The sequence below is a fragment of the Aulostomus chinensis genome, chromosome 21 (genome assembly GCF_037954235.1).
Source record: "Aulostomus chinensis isolate RoL2024-O1b breed Wild chromosome 21, RoL_Achi_v1.0, whole genome shotgun sequence".
In the NCBI taxonomy this organism is placed as follows: Eukaryota; Metazoa; Chordata; class Actinopteri; order Syngnathiformes; family Aulostomidae; genus Aulostomus; species Aulostomus chinensis.
Window position 1 is genome coordinate 5,224,865 of NC_141340.1, and position 17,636 is coordinate 5,242,500.

Here is a 17,636-nt window from a genome sequence, read left to right on the forward strand (position 1 = left end):
CACGCTTGCGTTTTTGAACTAAATAATTAGACTAGAGAGATTTTCCCCACTCCCACACATGGCAGCTGTGCATTTTAGAGGCTCTATACGATGGCCAGAGGTGTTTAAATCCAATATCCACAATCGATATGATGGTGATAAACTTAGCACAACATTGTTTAAAGGGAAGGGTTAGTGAGATAACATATCTAAAGCCTTGTCTTTTCTCTGGGCAATTGTAGATATTTCACTTTAACACGCTAATTTGTCTTAATGAGGATTATTTTTGAGAAATTCTCAGAGAACACAGTAACTTCCTTTGTCGTCAGCCTTCCTTGTAATTCATCAGAAAACCACCACAAGTGTGTATCTGGCTGTGCCCACATTGCCAGGCTGGGAGCTTGTCTCGCCTGGTTCCACGGTGAGCATGCGGGTGTTAGATGAGCCATTGATCCTTCCCAGCAGGCTTTTCCAGCAGGCGATTCCTTCACTCACGCAACCCCTCCCCCACACCATTGACTTTCTGCCATGACGTTCCGCTGTCACGGCAGGACCTGACATTTAATGATCCTCTGATGGAGTAACGTCACATTTATCACTTGCCAGCAGACGTGACAGGGCAGAATCTGAGATGCGAGCACAGGACGAGGCAAAAACAACAAAAAAGTTAGAAAGAGGGTAGACGGAGGGAGCAATTCAGGATAAGTCTTCTTCAGGCTCCTAAACGAGGGGCCGACTTAACCTGGACAGTCATGAACTGCATTTTTTTGTGCTCCTGACATCACATCAAGTGCATTTGAAATTCGACCATTTTAAAATGTGATGAGATTTTTTAGGTTTGCTTTGACAGCTCCGGACCGAGCATGAAAGCATTTACAGGTTGAGTCTCACCTAACCACTGTCTGTGTGAACAGTAAAAGATGGTATACTCAATAATTGATACGTCAAACTCTTTTTTAGGAAGATACCTGTTCAACAAGAACAAGGGCGATGAAGAAGACAACAAAGATAGTGGTACGGTCCGAGCTAGGCAGTAGTATCGAGCTGAGCTGAACAGATTCTGGACTGCAACACAACAGTCCCGCTTCCTCCAGGTTGTACACGCATCAGGCCTTTTGGACCTTTCAACTTTTGACCTTCTGGTTGTCTGATGGTACTGTGTGTTGGTACGAGGTCATCTTTATACCGTAACTACAGATGTGGCTTCGTGACTGACTAAAGCGATTTCACATTTTTAAAGTCCTAATTTGATGATTTCTGTGCAGCCTGAATTGGTCGACGCTCATTCGCATCTGCAGAGGTTTATTGTATCAGTCTGACTAAAACCTGGCCGTTAGGATGTAAACACGCGTTAGTTAAACTGAAATTGTACTTTTCGATGTCGGACTAACAGATCCAGATGATGTTTGTGGACTGATTGACTCGAACTATGAATTTTACTCAACCAGCCAACAGTCGAGGAATGTCCTGGTATCCAGTACCTTTTATTGTGTCAGAGGTAGTTCAGCTTGCAATCACAGGAGAGCCCTGATCCCATTTACACAGGACACCTTGCTCAAGGGCACCTCAGTGATGGCAGAGCGCTGCTTCTTAAGAGTAAGCACTGCTTTTTTTCGCCTAGATTAACCCTGCTGGTCCTGGGGTTTAAGACACACCGATTGTGAGTAAGCAACCCAAAAGGTCAGTTGGGAGACAGTCTGATTGGAACCAGCAGTACAGAGGCGCCAGCTACGGTTCTTGGTGGTGGACATAATCCATAAATCAGTTCTTGCCTGTTTCTTGTACACCTGGACAACGACAGAAGTGCAATTAAAAGGTCTAATTAAACTTCATCAGCAGCTAAAACTGGAGCAACTGTGCACATAAACCTGCTGACAGGCCATCCTGCCACGCAGGGGGCGCGGTAACCATCAGTGATTGGTCATGCAGACTTGCCATGTCTTCAACAGGATAACCTGCTATAGCAGTCCCTTAAACGATTCGGTCCAAATGCTTTATTTGTCAATTTTCACCCAAACACGATCCCAGATCCCTGCCCTGCAGTATCAGAAATGCAAGTCTTATATTTCGGAAGTAAATTACATACTATTTGGTGAATGGGGGGGCGGAAAAAAATCCCAAGTGTTTTCGCCTCAAGCAAAATTTCTGACTTACATCTTAAAGAGAAAATCTGCACTGTAAGTTAAAAAACTGACTCTAAGGTCGAATAATTATGTGTCCCTCCATGTGGCATATAGCTGCATCCAAAAAAAAAAACCCTGCCTGACTAATTTTGACCGGCAAATTAGAAGCACAGGAAGCAAAAAAAAAAAAAAAAAGCAAAACAATGTCGGAGGACACTGAAAGAGATGTGTTAATTTACAAAAGGCTTGAGGAAGAGTTAATTAAGCAAGCTGCAGGAACAGGAGAAAGTGCTGAGTTCTGGAGACACAAAATATTTATTCATCAGCCCATTAATGTTTAATTCCCTTTTTTCCTATTTTTAAACGGAGGCAGAATGGAGGAAAGCTTTGAACATTTGACCTTATATGTAAAAGTGTAGGGTGAGTCTGAGGGGCCTCAGGGACCGTCTTTAATCATTACAGAGGAGGCGGCGAGAAAAAAAGAAAAGAAAAGTACTCAATGCACTATTGGAGCACATATTATTCAAATCAGATGATTGAAGCTTTTTAAATTTGACTGCTATCTTTTTGTTTTCTATAATTATAACCGCACTCAGATATTCAAGCATTTTCAAGAAAAAAAAAAAGAAAAATGATGTGACAATTTGAGCCGTCGTTCTCAAGGATCCATAATTTCTCAAGACAAATGAATACCTGACAGGACACTGACAGATCAAGCCCATTGGAATTCTGCACCAAATATCCGCCGTGTCATATAAAACACTGTGGGCCCTTCAATCCTGGGCGTCTGCTGAAAGGATGGGGCCGGGGCTGAGGAGGAAACAGTCGTCTGCTTGATTTGTCTGCAGCCTAATTATATGGCAACAAACGAGTTGCCCATCATGAGAATATATTGTCTGGTTTTATCTCAGGAACTCATCAAGTCAACCCAATTAAAAGCTGCAATGCGAAAGACATCGGCAGTGAACAGGGCTCTCATTCAGTTAATTCATGATTGCCAATTAAAATAGAATAGCGTGCAAAGTTGTAAAGCTGTCAGGAGGGCCAAGCTAAATTACCCTTTTCCACTTTGAATGATGGATGCGTTCTGTGGTCTCCATTATCTTATTTATTCTCTGGGCAGGACGGATGGAGGGACAAAAAGACTGTGTCACTAATGTAGAAGGTTTCGAACAGATCTACCCAAGGAACATTATTTTGCTTTTCCAGCAAAACACTTAATTAAATCATTTACAGTATCCTCCATCCAGGCAGACGGTGCAATTTTCTCTCTGAATCACTTAAGACAATGAAATCAACACACTGCAGATTTTGCTGTAAGCCAGCACTGATATCGATATCCATCTGTCTGATTGAGCAAATACATTTTACACAAACAGTAGTGTCAAAATTCCCTCTATGTGTCAACACAGCACTTTAAATGCCATTTAAATGTGTCTACAACAGTTAAAGCGAAGGCATCTTATCCCGGTTGTGTCTTCTGCACCATTAGCCGCCGTTGCCATACTATTGATGGCCTAATTAAAATGTGTCAGGCTGAAATATGTCACTTTTTTTTTTTAAAGCCTGAAATTGATCGCTCACATTAATTTTCACTTTCTCAGAGAGACCTTTAATATCACTCACCAAATGCTGGGCTTGTGTCTACAGCAGAGGCCCCCCCCCCCCCCCCCCCCCCCACTGCACTCCTCCTTGAACAATATGTCAAGCAGCTTTGACAACACTCGGGTCTCAGCGAAGGCGGCTGAGCGTTCATCAGAGCAAAGCTCAAACTCAAAGTCATAGGTTTTAAATATCCATGAGAAAATGACAATGTTATAATAACTCATTTAATATAATGATGGAGGCTTCTGCGTGTGTGTGTGTGTGTGTGTGTGCGCGCACACACGTGTGTGTGTGTGTGTGTGTGTGTGTATCTAACCCAAATAAAGACCCAAGGATGTGATTTTTGACATCATATGACCTCCACTTCTAGCACGCCAGAGCAGAAATGGGACTCATTTTCAGCCCAGGAGTTTTTACCTCAGAGGAGCCCACAGTGTGTGCACTAAAAATTTTGCTGCACGCATTTATGCATGAGAGTATAATTATAGCTTTAATATACCAGTCTGCTATATTCTTCTCTACAACCTTGCTATTCATGGTGTAATTTTCTCAAACATCTCCAATCCAGTGCAAATAAGTTTACTTTCACAACTTTAGCTCATTTTCCCAAATATGGAAATATAGAAGTGCACACATGTATGTGCTGCTGTATATTTGTATATATGTAGTTAGTGGCCTTTATTGTCTCATTCGCACATACTGATGGTGCCAACTTGCTTATAAAGGATCAAAGGATCAATGTCTTGCTCAAGTACACTTGGATACCAGTTAACAAATGGGAACAAGTTAATCACAATCGTGAAATCCTACTACAACGTTGTATGTATTTGAAGGGGGATAAAACGCGTACGGGTGTGGGATTCAGTAAATGGATACTTAGGAACTAGTTGGAGGAAACAGTTTTTTTTTAACTTTATGAAGAACATCTCAGCTCTGTAGATTTCTACATGAGAATCTCATAGTTTGCGTAATTCAGCGGTCTGAGGGAGTTCTCAGCGTCGACATTCGTTGTGCTTTGTCGTGTCCAGCGTGTGTGTCTACGTCCCTGACAAGCGACTCTTCCGCTTGGCTCGCTCAACCTCCAGCTCCGCTGTGCTTCAAGACTGTTTGAAATGTCCGATTATTTCACAGCATGCTGTCACAGGGACGCTGTGATGACCTTCTGTATAATGTGGCTACATGGGGCGGCGGGGGGGACGCTATGCTTCTCATGCCTTTTGTCAAACATACACACTTTATGGAGGACGTAGCAGTCAACCTCATGTGACTAATTACCATTCTACATCATATTTTCTCAAAGTTCAACTTCCATATTCGACTGAGTCTGATTCGACTGAAACGATCCATTCCTTTACACCTGGGCTATGCTCAGCCAGCCTCCAGTTATTTTTGATTTAAGAAAAAAAAAAGATCCTAGCGCTCTGTGAAACAACTGCTTGCTTGGTTATCTTATATTCTCTTATATCTGAGAATCAAGTTGGTCAAGAATCTCTTTCTTTTTCAAATAATGACCAAATAAAGACCGTTAAAGAGTAATTTTGTTCCCAGGCGATGCCTGGTGCTCCCAACCTGTCCTCCCCAGGGAATCAAGCAGATGGGTTGAATGGACTGAAAACATCCTATGATTTTTTAACCGGGGACTTATGCCAACTAGTGATTGTATCAATTATGCCCGCAAGAAAGTAGGAAATCCCTGATGTTAATACAATGAGAGAGAAATCTGTATATGGAGGTGGAGGGAGCAGTGGATGGACTGGGAGCTGCTATGTTGCGAGTGGCTTTTGATAGTTTAATTGGATTTTGCAGAGATGTTGATGTGGGGTGGGGGGGGGGGATATTGTCATTGGTGAATGTTGGCCTTCCATTTCTATCAAAACAATGCTCAATTTGCTTTTGAATTCATCTTTGCCAATTGTTTTTGTCTGTAAACTTAACCAGAACATGCAAAAGAGGCATCATATCAGAGGGTCAGAACAAACAACGTACAGTCTGGATACAGTAGATACAGACTAGCTGGGTATTCCTGCTCGTCACACACACACAATCTCCCCTTCCCTCCTTGTCTGCTGTAGTGTTTTGCTCTTTTCTGGGTTGCCCAGCTCTTAGCCTTCTCCCTCTTGGGATTTTCTTTTTGTGAAAGCAAAACAAGCTCCAGATCCAGAAGTGTCACCGCGTTGAGGTTTCCCCTGAAACAGCCAGGGAGAAAGTGATGGTTTCCATTTGGTCTCCAGTACCCAGCCAAGACTTTTCTCTCTCAGGAGACATGCCACACAGGTCAGGCTCTTTGTAACAGATTAAAAGAGAGTGTCACTAATGTCACCCAGCCAGGGAATCAATGGCATAGCATAGGAAATGAAAGCTGTGACGGACATGGACGACCACATCAGGTCCTGTCACTGCGGGTCTGCTCGGAGAATTCTCTTCATGCTGGCAGCTGCCAGGACCTGAGGGGGGCCCTGTCAGCCGGAGCCTGGCTGCTGCACACACCAGAACCACAGAAAACCCAAGGGGGCCTTTTTCAAAAAGGCTTACAGTGCTTCAGACACTCAGACCATCGGCTCAATCAATGTCTGCCACCCTGGACTGAGCTCTGCTGCCTCACTATTGGGGAACTTTTCTCATTTGAAACATGAAAGTTTGAAATAGAATGAAAAGGGAAACAGTGGACAGACAGTGATGTGAATTACTAGACGTTTACTTATATTATGTTTTAACCTTTTTATCTTTTTACTTTTATTTTCGTTTGTCTGTTTCTATGTGCATGGAATCTCACTGAAAAATTATGTTACTTACTGCCCATAATGAGGGTTCAAGTGTATCCGAGTGTTACCCCAACCTCCCTGTCAAACCCTCTGATCGTCCATGGTACACAGTGGAAATTACAATTCTAACAGTAGCAGATTCATTACAGTAGAAGTGTACATCAACACCGGGCCCTTGTGTTTAGATGGATGTCGACAAAAACAGGTTGCATTTGAATTTCTAATCAGAGGCAGTTGATTTTTCTGGCTGAAGTAATTTGTCAGCTCTAGCTAAGAAGCAAAGGAAGCAAGTGTTTGCTCCACAACATGACAGTGCCTCCAATGGACTTTTTTCCCCCAATGTTTCCAGCTGACATACACAAGCATTTATAAAAGGGTGTTTTGGCTACATACATGACACACGACATGTTACAGCTGTACATGAGAACAGTGAGAATCCCTTTCCTGGCAGATGTGGCTTTTTGTTGTTGTTGTTGTTGTTTTTAACATGTGGAGAAAAAGCTTCAGTCCTGTCAGAGACCCTCTAGTAAGACTTAATTTATTCAACTTCAAAAGTACAAGGAGGCCACATGTATAAGAACACAGCATCATTAAAAAAAAAAAACCTATTCATAAATTTTCTTCCCAACAGCCAAAAAAGGTCTCTAAGTGTCACTGATGGTACTAATAGTGATGGATCATAGGTCCCAAATACCCTCAAGATGATTTCCAGATGCTGAAAAGTTCTTCAATAAAAGTAAAAAAAAAAAGTGAGAAGTACTGCAAATAGCTGTATCCACTTAAGGTTTGTAAACAGTCCTCAGGATCTGCAGTTTGATCCAGGTCGCCTCCAAACGATAACTACTTGTTCCTTGTTTCCTCTAAATTTCCTGTTTCTGAGATATTCTGTTAAATAAACAGACAGATGTGAATTTAGCAGCAGGGAAATAGCTGTTGGGGGGAAAGTGTTACTCCTCTTTGGACTCAATAAAACTTTGGGAGATATGGCTCAAGAGAGTGGTTATGGATTGGGCCCATTATTTGTGCAACGCTCCTGAATGTTAGATATAAGTCTATTTTAAGACTCTTTACTTCAATGAATTAGCAATACCTTATCAAGCCACCTGGTTTGTAATAAATAAATCTTCAACTTTGGGTTTTTTTGGTGGTCAAACCGAAACATGAATGTCGACATCTTAACAATTTCTTAGGTTGCCTTTAACTCCTGGTGAACGTTTGTATGACATCTGGAGAGAAAAATAAAACACCCTTAAAGGCGATCCAAAGATATGGTGTTCATGGGAGATAGCAGTGACCTTTGATCACCAAAACCTTTTCATTTTATTCTTGCATCCCAGTGGATGTTTGTGGCAAATTTGGAGAAATTCCATCAAAGCGTTCCAGAGATATTGCCTGACTGATAAATGGATTGAATGGACGGTCCTACGCATGGACAGACAGAGGTACGGATGATTGTGCGTATGGACTAACAGAAGTATGGACGGTCCTACGCATGGACAGACAGAGGTACGGATGATTGTTTGTACGCACAGACAGAGGTGCGGATGATTGTTTGTACGGACAGACAGAGGTGCGGATGATTGTTTGTACGGACAGACAGAGGTGCGGATGATTGTTTGTACGGACAGACAGAGGTGCGGATGATTGTTTGTACGGACAGACTGAGGTACGGATGATTATTTGTATGGACAGACAGAGGTGCGGATGATTGTTTGTACGGACAGACAGAGGTACGGATGATGGTGCGTATGGACAGACTGAGGTACGGATGATTGTTTGTACGCACAGACAGAGGTACGGATGATGGTGCGTACGGACAGACAGAGGTGCGGATGATTGTTTGTACGCACAGACAGAGGTGAGGATGATTGTTTGTACGGACAGACAGAGGTGCGGATGATTGTTTGTACGGACAGACAGAGGTGCGGATGATTGTTTGTACGGACAGACAGAGGTGCGGATGATTGTTTGTACGGACAGACTGAGGTGCGGATGATCGTTTGTACGCACAGACTGAGGTGCGGATGATCGTTTGTACGCACAGACTGAGGTGCGGATGATTGTTTGTACGCACAGACTGAGGTGCGGATGATCGTTTGTACGCACAGACTGAGGTGCGGATGATCGTTTGTACGCACAGACTGAGGTGCGGATGATTGTTTGTACGCACAGACTGAGGTGCGGATGATCGTTTGTACGCACAGACTGAGGTGCGGATGATTGTTTGTACGCACAGACTGAGGTACGGATGATCGTTTGTACGCACAGACAGAGGTGTGGATGATTGTTTGTACGCACAGACTGAGGTGTGGATGATTGTTTGTACGCACAGACTGAGGTACGGATGATTGTTTGTACGCACAGACAGAGGTGTGGATGATTGTTTGTACGCACAGACTGAGGTGTGGATGATTGTTTGTACGCACAGACTGAGGTACGGATGATCGTTTGTACGCACAGACAGAGGTGCGGATGATCGTTTGTACGCACAGACTGAGGTGCGGATGATCGTTTGTACGGACAGACTGAGGTACGGATGATCGTTTGTACGCACAGACTGAGGTGCGGATGATCGTTTGTACGCACAGACTGAGGTACGGATGATCGTTTGTACGCACAGACAGAGGTGCGGATGATCGTTTGTACGCACAGACAGAGGTGCGGATGATCGTTTGTACGCACAGACTGAGGTGCGGATGATTGTTTGTACGCACAGACTGAGGTGCGGATGATTGTTTGTACGCACAGACAGAGGTGCAGATGATTGTTTGTACGCACAGACAGAGGTGCGGATGATTGTTTGTACGCACAGACTGAGGTGCGGATGATTGTTTGTACGCACAGACTGAGGTGCGGATGATTGTTTGTACGCACAGACAGAGGTGTGAATGAACTGGCAACCTGAAATCATAATGCTTCCAGCCGCCGGCTTTTGTTGGCATAGAGGCATAAAAAGGTCGATATTGTGTTGTTCTCCTTCCTCCCACTGATTCAGCAGGTGTAACTGACTCATATAATCCCATTCACACAAAGAAAGACTGAAAATTAAATGAAATCCTCCAGATGCTGTGTCGAAGTGTCCTCAAACTGACCTCCCATATCAGTGTATGCACCTTGTATGGACACATCTTGCATGAATGCCTCCACAATCGGTGAATGTCATGTAAAGCGCTCCGAGTGAATGGTACACTGGGAAAGTGCAATATGAAATGCAGTCTGTTTACCAAAGGCATTCATTACACTGTGTATTCAGTCAACCCAGCTGGCTCATCTGTGCCTGTGTATTCCCATTTGACACTTGTTGGTTGATCGACTTCATCAGATTATCGCTGCTCATCTCCTGTTTTTCAAGACTGGAGGCTCACCTCTGTCACCAGCAGGACGGCTCAGGAATCGTGAGCGCCAGCATTCAGCTTGACAGGACTGCATTTGATTTTAAGGATCAGGATGCTTCACCTGAAATGCCACCTGGGTTGTTGCTTGTGCTGTTTGTGCTCACCTAAGAAGAATTGAAGAGCACTGCATGTTGTTTCCTCATGGCCAGGAAACACGGGGGCTTGTTGTGAAACTAACAGAATGCAGATGCTTGTGGTGAGAAAAGGATGTGAAGGGAAGGAGCGAGCAGATGAAGGGATGGGGGGATAACAAGCTCTTTGCCAACCAGGCAACCTTGAGTGCTATTGCTCTGTTGGAGTGAATGCAACAGGCTGGGGTTTTTCAGCCTGACTATTGGAGCATGTGAACACACATCTTCCCCGCCATGGGAGAGGAGACTGTCATGACAAAGCCAATGCCTTTGCCTCTTCTTTCATTACGCTGTCCCTTCCTGCTCTCCATCGATGTCTCTCTCACCCTGCTCTCATTGCCGCCTTGTTTGTGTTTGCTCTTGTTTGGCTCTTTCTGTCTTTCTCATTGTATATAACACAAGGTGACATTATTTTCCCTTCTTTTTTGAAAATGGAAAGAAAAGCATCTTGGTGATATGTAGTCAAGGCTTGCTGTCAAAAGCCTGCAACATTTGCCACCTTTCAGGGAAATCCTAATTGAAAACCTTGGCACTGGAGGGAGAACAAATAAAGTGGAATTGAATAAACTGGCGATGAATACAGATGCGAGCTGATATGCAACCATGAAAAGCTTTTTTAAATGATTGCGCATCTTAATGTGGGGATTTCTACCCCCGCAGAATGGCTTGAAAGGCAAATCTGTGTTGTTAGATTTGATACAAAATGAGTATCAAACACTCACAGCCCCAAACCCCCCACCCCACCAACTTTAACTGAAGCATTAGCTCGTGTGCAGATGGCAGCAGCTGAAGTTATCCTGGATTTCAGAAATCAAAAAGGATTTTTTTTTTTTTTTTAATATTCCATGTCCAACTCTTCCTTGCCGCAACTGGTCCTCACGTTGTCAGCCCAAAACCAATAATCCAAGGGCCTTCATGTCACCTGCATTTCTTTTAATGGCCAGCAGAGGGAGACTTGACTTGTAACAAAAAGAGAATTGCCTGTAAATATTCTCCTAGTTAATGGTTCAGTTGCTAGTTTCAAGCCTTGGTAATACAGTAAGATATTTATTATGGAATCTACTGAGATGTTACAAGAAAACAACAAGTAAGGAGGTCGGATCCGTCTGTGGCCTGATGGGCTTGGACGGGGATGGATACAGAAAAAATATTTTTAAAAAATGTGAGCGTGTGTGCCTTTATGATAGGGAAATTGCTGTTGCTGTCAAAACACTTTTGTTTTATTTTGTGAGGGACCAATTTTCCAAAGCTAATTCCTCTTGAAATGAGCAGATGAATGCAAAACACATTTTTCTGTGCCTAACTAGATTTGTCAGATCAGAATTCAGAGTACAACCTCACTTTAGTTAGAGCAAGAGAGCAAGTATTTGTTAAGATCTTGGATATTTCATGTTTTATTTTGTAGTTCCGTCTTCGTTGCTTTCACTTCCTGTCTTGGTTTAGTTTTCCCGCTCTTTTTCGCTGGTCAGCCCCGCCCTAATGTGTCTCAGGTGTGTATCGTCAGTGAGTAGTTTTCTGTTTCTCCTTTGTTCTGTTGCCAAACATCAGAGCCATCCAACAGTTTCTTTGCTTAACTTTTTTTTGGGTGTATTTGTTTTGTTTCTACCTCATCTTGCTCCTGAATATTCCGTCCTCTGACCCTGGACTGTTTGCGCGGACCTCCATTTCCTGCTCCTCATCTGTCGCTGCCATTCATCGTGTCCACGCTCAGGTTTGCCAATGAATCACTTTTTACGTTAACACCTGAGTCTTGGCTCTTTAACTGTTGCAGACTTACTTTACCCCAACAAAAGCACCACCAGCAAGAAATTTCCAGATTGGCTCTGCCTGACCTGTCAAGCTCTGCGGGAAGTGGATGTTTGTGTTGTGATTCATTAGAGCAGTGCGCTACAGAGCAGTGCACTATATCCTCTGCTGTTTCCATCGACGTGTTCAGCCCAAAATGGGTGTAGCGCTATTGTCCGGGTACATGCTCCCCCTGGGATAATTCCCTCGTGTGTAGCAGCTACACACAGTATTTTTCTAAGCCATTTGCGATAAAGTGAGTTAAAATCTGTACATCATTTAGTATCCTGTTGTGCTGACATCTTATTTTGTATCGAATTGTTCTCCAACTGTTTTCATCGTTCTGAATACATAACACAGGCCATATGGAGGATGACTAATTTTCCCCTCCTGCCACCTGAAGAGTCGAACTTGTTCAAAGAGTGAATTTAGCATAAACAGAAGCATTACTAATCTGGAAACATTGTTGTCGTACTCTGCTGGAGGTGAGTTCACACTGAATGTTAAGCTGACAAAAATGCGATGTTCAATAACCTGAATTGAATATTTGGCCAATAGAAGAAACGACGCCTCACATTATGTTCTTTTTCTTTCTCTTTTCTTTTAGGAAATAGTTTTCTTTTCTACATCTCAGTTCCTCTCATTTATGCCTGAAAATGTCCTCAACTGAAAGAAGATGTAAATCAAAGTATTAAGATTTCACATCATGAAATTAAGATGTAAAAAAACCCCACTAATATCTGGATGATATAATATTCTCTTGCATCTGCAGCCGGGCACCTCTGCTCGTCTTTCCTTCTGTTCTTCCCTTCTTTCCTCTCAGCACATGTTCATCTCTTCACCTGCTTCCTCCACACGTCCTCACATCTCATTCCATCTCTTCCTTTTCATTCCCTTCCTCTCCTCCTGCTCTCTTCGTCACTGCACACGCTCTTCTGCTCTCTCGTCCTGGCTCATCATCACATATTTTTCTTCTCCCTCCCTCTCTAGAAGTGTCTTTTCAAACCGTTCTCCTTCTCCTCCAGACTAACCATTAATCTTCAGTCTAATAATCAAATTAATGCCACCCTGGCAAAGCATTCAAAAATGTAACCTTTTGTTTCTGCGTCTCCGTTATTACAGCTCACTTGAATGTACTTCAAAAGTGGGCTGTAGTACCTTTTTGAATTTCTGGGTAAATATCACTTCATCAGTTCTTCATCAATTCCGATCTTTTTTTTTTAAAGTCATGACCAGTTTTCCCGCTGCGTGACTTAAAGGAAGTATTTGTTGTCACTGCACCAACTGTAGGTGTAGATTCAGGTCTGGACGTGGCCCCTGCTCGGCCAACCTTCCCAGGTGTGGCAGCAGCTCCAGCCCAGTGTGAATGCCAAGAGGAGCAGCGGAACAAGTCAGTGAAACTCGCCCTCTGCAGAGCCTGAAAGGTGGATTAGTCTCCCTCCGTGCAGCAGATCAGGAGGCCACATGTTGGCTTGAGGACTTTTGATTCACTAAAATGCATAAACCTATCCTGTAGGGAGCGGTGAGCACTCACTGAGGACCAGAACCAGATCTTCCTGGAGAATCCAGACAACGCTTTGGGAAGCAACTGGAGTCTGAGACGGCAAAACTACACCAAACACCCCTTGACAGTCTCTCACCATCCCAACCCTCTTCATTCACTTGTATGCTGAGTAATCCACAAACCATCGGATCAGAGCTAAAAAAACAACTTAACTGCGTAGTTTTGGGCTCTACATCTACACCATCGGGGTTGAAAATCCTAAATGAGTTATTCACACTTGGGTTCTGGTGGAGCTGAGCTAAAAACTACCTACATGAAATGGATCTTGTTCTCCAAGACCAGGACCGCTGGCATCTATGCGTAGGCTTGGGAATCAGCTTGGTTTTTCAACTGAGCGCGCAAGCTGGTCGCATTGGCACCTCACACTTCAGCTTTCAGCCCAAATCAAAGCATTTTCTGGTAAATGGAGAAAAGCAAATAGGATCATACAGGGTGATGCATTTGAGTCTGAATCTACCATTTTGTCGAGTCTGACTGTTGTTAGTCTTTCGGCAACAAGTAGCAACAAGGCTCACGTTTATCAAAATTCTGCATTTACCAAGAATTTATGCAAGGGAAAGAAAAAACGTCTACGAGAATTCATGACATCTAACTGAGTAACCAGTCAACAAATGATCAATTTGGGGTGAAGTGTTATTTTAAGTTTGGCATTAATATGATGGCTTGGCGTGTTTTCAATAGCGTCTGGTGCTCGGTGTGTTCTTGTGACCTCGATGGCAGAAGCAAGGAAACCATCAAACTACTCCCAAGATGTCTGGAAATTTGAACCCGGGGAGTCTTGACTTGATTCGGCATTTAGTGCTGATTGGCGGGGGGCAGTTTGTCCACTCTGCAATTATCAGATGATGACTGCTGGAAATATGGTGGAGTCCAACTTGTACATTCAAAAACACAAAGCTCTGTAGATTGGAGGGGAGTTCAGAGTGGGGTGATTCTTCTTTGACTTTCTTGCTTTGCTGGCCCTTTCCCCCTTACACTGATGCATTATTAATATCGAACTTTTAATTAGTGAAGTTTTAAACATTTCTAATGAATTGCAACCATGAGCGAAATCTATTTTGACAAGAAATACATCCATGCAGCGTGATTCTTAGGTGTAATGTTTCTGCTGACTAGATGAAACGGTTACGTAGATATTTTCTCTGGGTGCAGACTGGAGCGCGAGCTGAGCCGCCGAGGCTTTCCTGCTCTCCGTGACACACAGAGCGCTGAATGCTAGCAGGTTGGTGTGTCATTAGGATTCGGATCAGGATGCCGTCTCAGTCGACTGAGGTGAATGAACATGTCTGTCTGCAGCGAGACGTTTCTCTCTCAGAACATGCTGTGACGCATCTGGAGGGAAATTGCTGAGAATGACCTCTGTACTTGTCTGTTATCTACACCTCTTCTCAATCTCAAGTATTTCCCCTTATTCCTTTTCTTTCCCATCCGTCAAGGGTTCTACTTGAAGGAAGAATAAATGTCGCTTTACGTCCGCGTGAGCCCTGCAGATCTGATATCGCCTGATGTTATATGAAAGATGCCACGAGTTCATGATAAACTTTCAGAAACATTGATTATTCACTCAGATGCAGAAGATTGTCCTTGAAGAATGACTGTCTCTGCAGTGCTGGCAGCCCGTGTCACCAACCACCAAGTCATAATTTTGCTTGCGTGCAAAATTGCATCTGCAAGCATGACAACATTTTCAACACACTGTATATCAATGAGGATTAACACAATTTATATACGGAGTGTGCAAGCGAAGGTGTGCTGCAGAGAGGAAATATGAGCAAAAAAAATACAAGTATCTAAAAAGGAAGTAGGGTTGATAAAAACCTGTTACAGTAAATTATCCCAAGTCCAGCCCTTTAGGAGACAAGTTCTAAGCTGCAAGTCAGCAAGATTGCAATGCCCCCCCCCCTCCCCCACCGTAATCTATTTAACCCTCAGGGGAACTGGAGAGGTATGGGCTAAATTAGTGTAATCTGAATGAGGGTTTCTTGAATACGTTGGTTTCAGCCAGCGAGAGATTGTATCCGCCTGCAGCTTCTGTGGCCTGACACACAATAAGGATATGACCATGTGAATCGATACGGCCAATCCCCCGTGATTAGGTCGTCCATTAGTTCACTTGATCCCTCAACCCTCTTACATTGCATCCGATGAACATGTAATCACTCTCCTGGATGATTTGTCCAAATCCCCGTATGTGGACCGAGGGGGAATGTTTTGATGCAGCGTATGCAAATAAGCCGCGCTTTTGTATTTTGATCATGGCGGCGGAGTCGGGGGGACGTCAACTCCCCGGCCTTGTCCCTTGAACATCAAGGCCCCTCTTCTCCCTCTGATGCCGGGCTCTCTGCACCCTTATGAACTCAGCGCAGTGAAATGCATGTAGAGCTCTGCAGAACCAGCGGAACCTTGAAGAGAGGAACTCTTGACTACATTAACGCGGACGGCATATATCTGATATCAGGGTGATTGAGGGAAAAAACGCCAACGCCATTCTCAAATAGTTTAAATCTAAATCAGGCCTGTGAAATACAATCAGTACTGCGATACGTCACAGTATTTTGTTCCACAGTACTGTATTGACACCCCAAGTATCAACGGTACATAAAATATACATCACAGCTATACGTCAGTGTGTTGCTGTTCAGTGAGTGACAAAATGATGTTATGGCGGCTACATTAGGGCGTCTGTACGACTGCAACTTTGTAAATACCGCTCTCTTAAATTGCAGTGGCAATCCATCCATTGTCTTCCGCTTATTCCTATGTTAAGGATCGAGGGGGGGTGGAGCCTATCCCAGCGGCTGCGGGCGAGAGGCAGGTTCACCCTGGTCAGGTCACCAGTCCATCACAGGGCCAGCACATAGAGACAGACAACCATTCACACTCACAGTCACACCTACAGTCAATTTAGAGTATCAATCAGCCTCGTCCCCTCTTGATGTCTTTGGACTGTGGGAGGAAGCTGGAGTACCAGAGAGAACCCACGCAGGAACAGGGAGAACATGGAGACTCACCCAGAAAGATCCCGTGCTCCAGCCGGGGCTCGAACCAGAACCTTCTTGCTGTGAGGCGACAGTGCTGACCACTGCACCACCGTGCAGCCGTGAGTGGCAATCCTAAATTATCAATATAATGCAATGTAGGTTTTATTAAAATACCCAGGTGTTAAACAGAGACTTGTATTTTCAACTCTTCTTTGAAATTCAGTAAATCGCTCATCGTGTTGCAATATATCACGATGCGTATCGTGTGGTGAGGTGCTTCGTAATAACCGCCGCTAATCTGATTTAGGTCTCAGTAGGACACGGTCTGACTGGTATTCTGATGAGTTGCACCGCTGAGGTGTTGCAGGCATGTGTGCACCTTCATCACCTTCACTGTTAAACAGTAGCAGAGTTTTCACAGTACATTTTTGCAGCACGTAACTGCAATCCAGTGTTCTACGACATGTTTTCCAGCCTCCAGCGAAGGAAATAAACTCTGTTCTGAGCTCAGCTTCCTCCACTATCAGCCAGAAAACACTCAAAATATTCCACGGTTGCGACACGACAGAAATGTTTCAGGCGTCATGTAAAAACCCTCATGAAAAAAACGTAGCCAGTGCTCCTGATGCTGAAGGAAGACTATCAATATAAAAGAATTAAAATAAAGTAAAAGCAAATTAAAGGAAATTTTTATCTGGTGGGGAAATGTCTTTGTGCAATTACAGTGCAGATAAGATGAATTAGACCAGCCGCTAAATGGAATTCAGTTTAGCGATAAATCAGGATCCCACTGTCAAGATCACGGTGTGAAAAAGGTCACTAGCTCTGAATCATTGCTCCTCCAGCATTTAAGAAGCCGGCACAGTGCAGTGAATGTTCACCCCCCCCCCCCCCCAAAAAAAAGCAGCCAGCATCAGAATCCACCTGACCTCTGGTGAGGGCATTTCCCTGTGTCACCGCCGATAGTTTTCATCTGCATCAGATGCCGTTCATGTATGGCTTGTTCACCGTGTTCCTGCTCCCGTTTGCTGGCCTCGCTGTTTGTGCAGCGCTCCTCTAAAACGCCGACATATGTGATGACAGCTCTCAGCAACATGTTTTCTTTAGATGTCCGCTGGGGAGATCGATACCTTGTTGAGAGCTGGAATTGGCCAGTCAGGGTTGGTCATCTGTTCCCGGTGACAGTTAGTTACTGGAATCATACTGTCACCTGCCTCTTAGCAGGCTGTGGATTAGACGGCTATAAATAAGGCTTCGCTGTGAGTATGAACTCGCATCCAAGCGTCGGGTGTTAAGATTGGTTGGTTTGTC

The 17,636-nt window shown here is 43.9% G+C and overlaps 1 protein-coding gene and 1 long non-coding RNA gene across 2 annotated transcripts in view; both read left to right on the plus strand.

Annotated features, from left to right (window-relative positions):
* The first annotated feature begins 11,366 nt into the window (after window positions 1-11,366).
* On the plus strand, window positions 11,367-15,032 carry LOC147241432 (uncharacterized). The gene is made up of 4 exons (XR_015110886.1): window positions 11,367-11,706; window positions 12,903-12,954; window positions 13,071-13,204; window positions 13,297-15,032. It is a non-coding gene; the product is annotated as an uncharacterized LOC147241432 (long non-coding RNA).
* An 868-nt stretch (window positions 15,033-15,900) lies between these two features.
* Window positions 15,901-17,636, plus strand: part of LOC147241433 (cadherin-7-like) — a 117,647-nt gene continuing 115,911 nt past the window's right edge. Inside the window, exon 1 of the mRNA XM_086190719.1 lies at window positions 15,901-16,444. The gene's annotated coding sequence lies outside the window, so the exon portion shown is untranslated. The remainder of the gene's footprint in view (window positions 16,445-17,636) is intronic.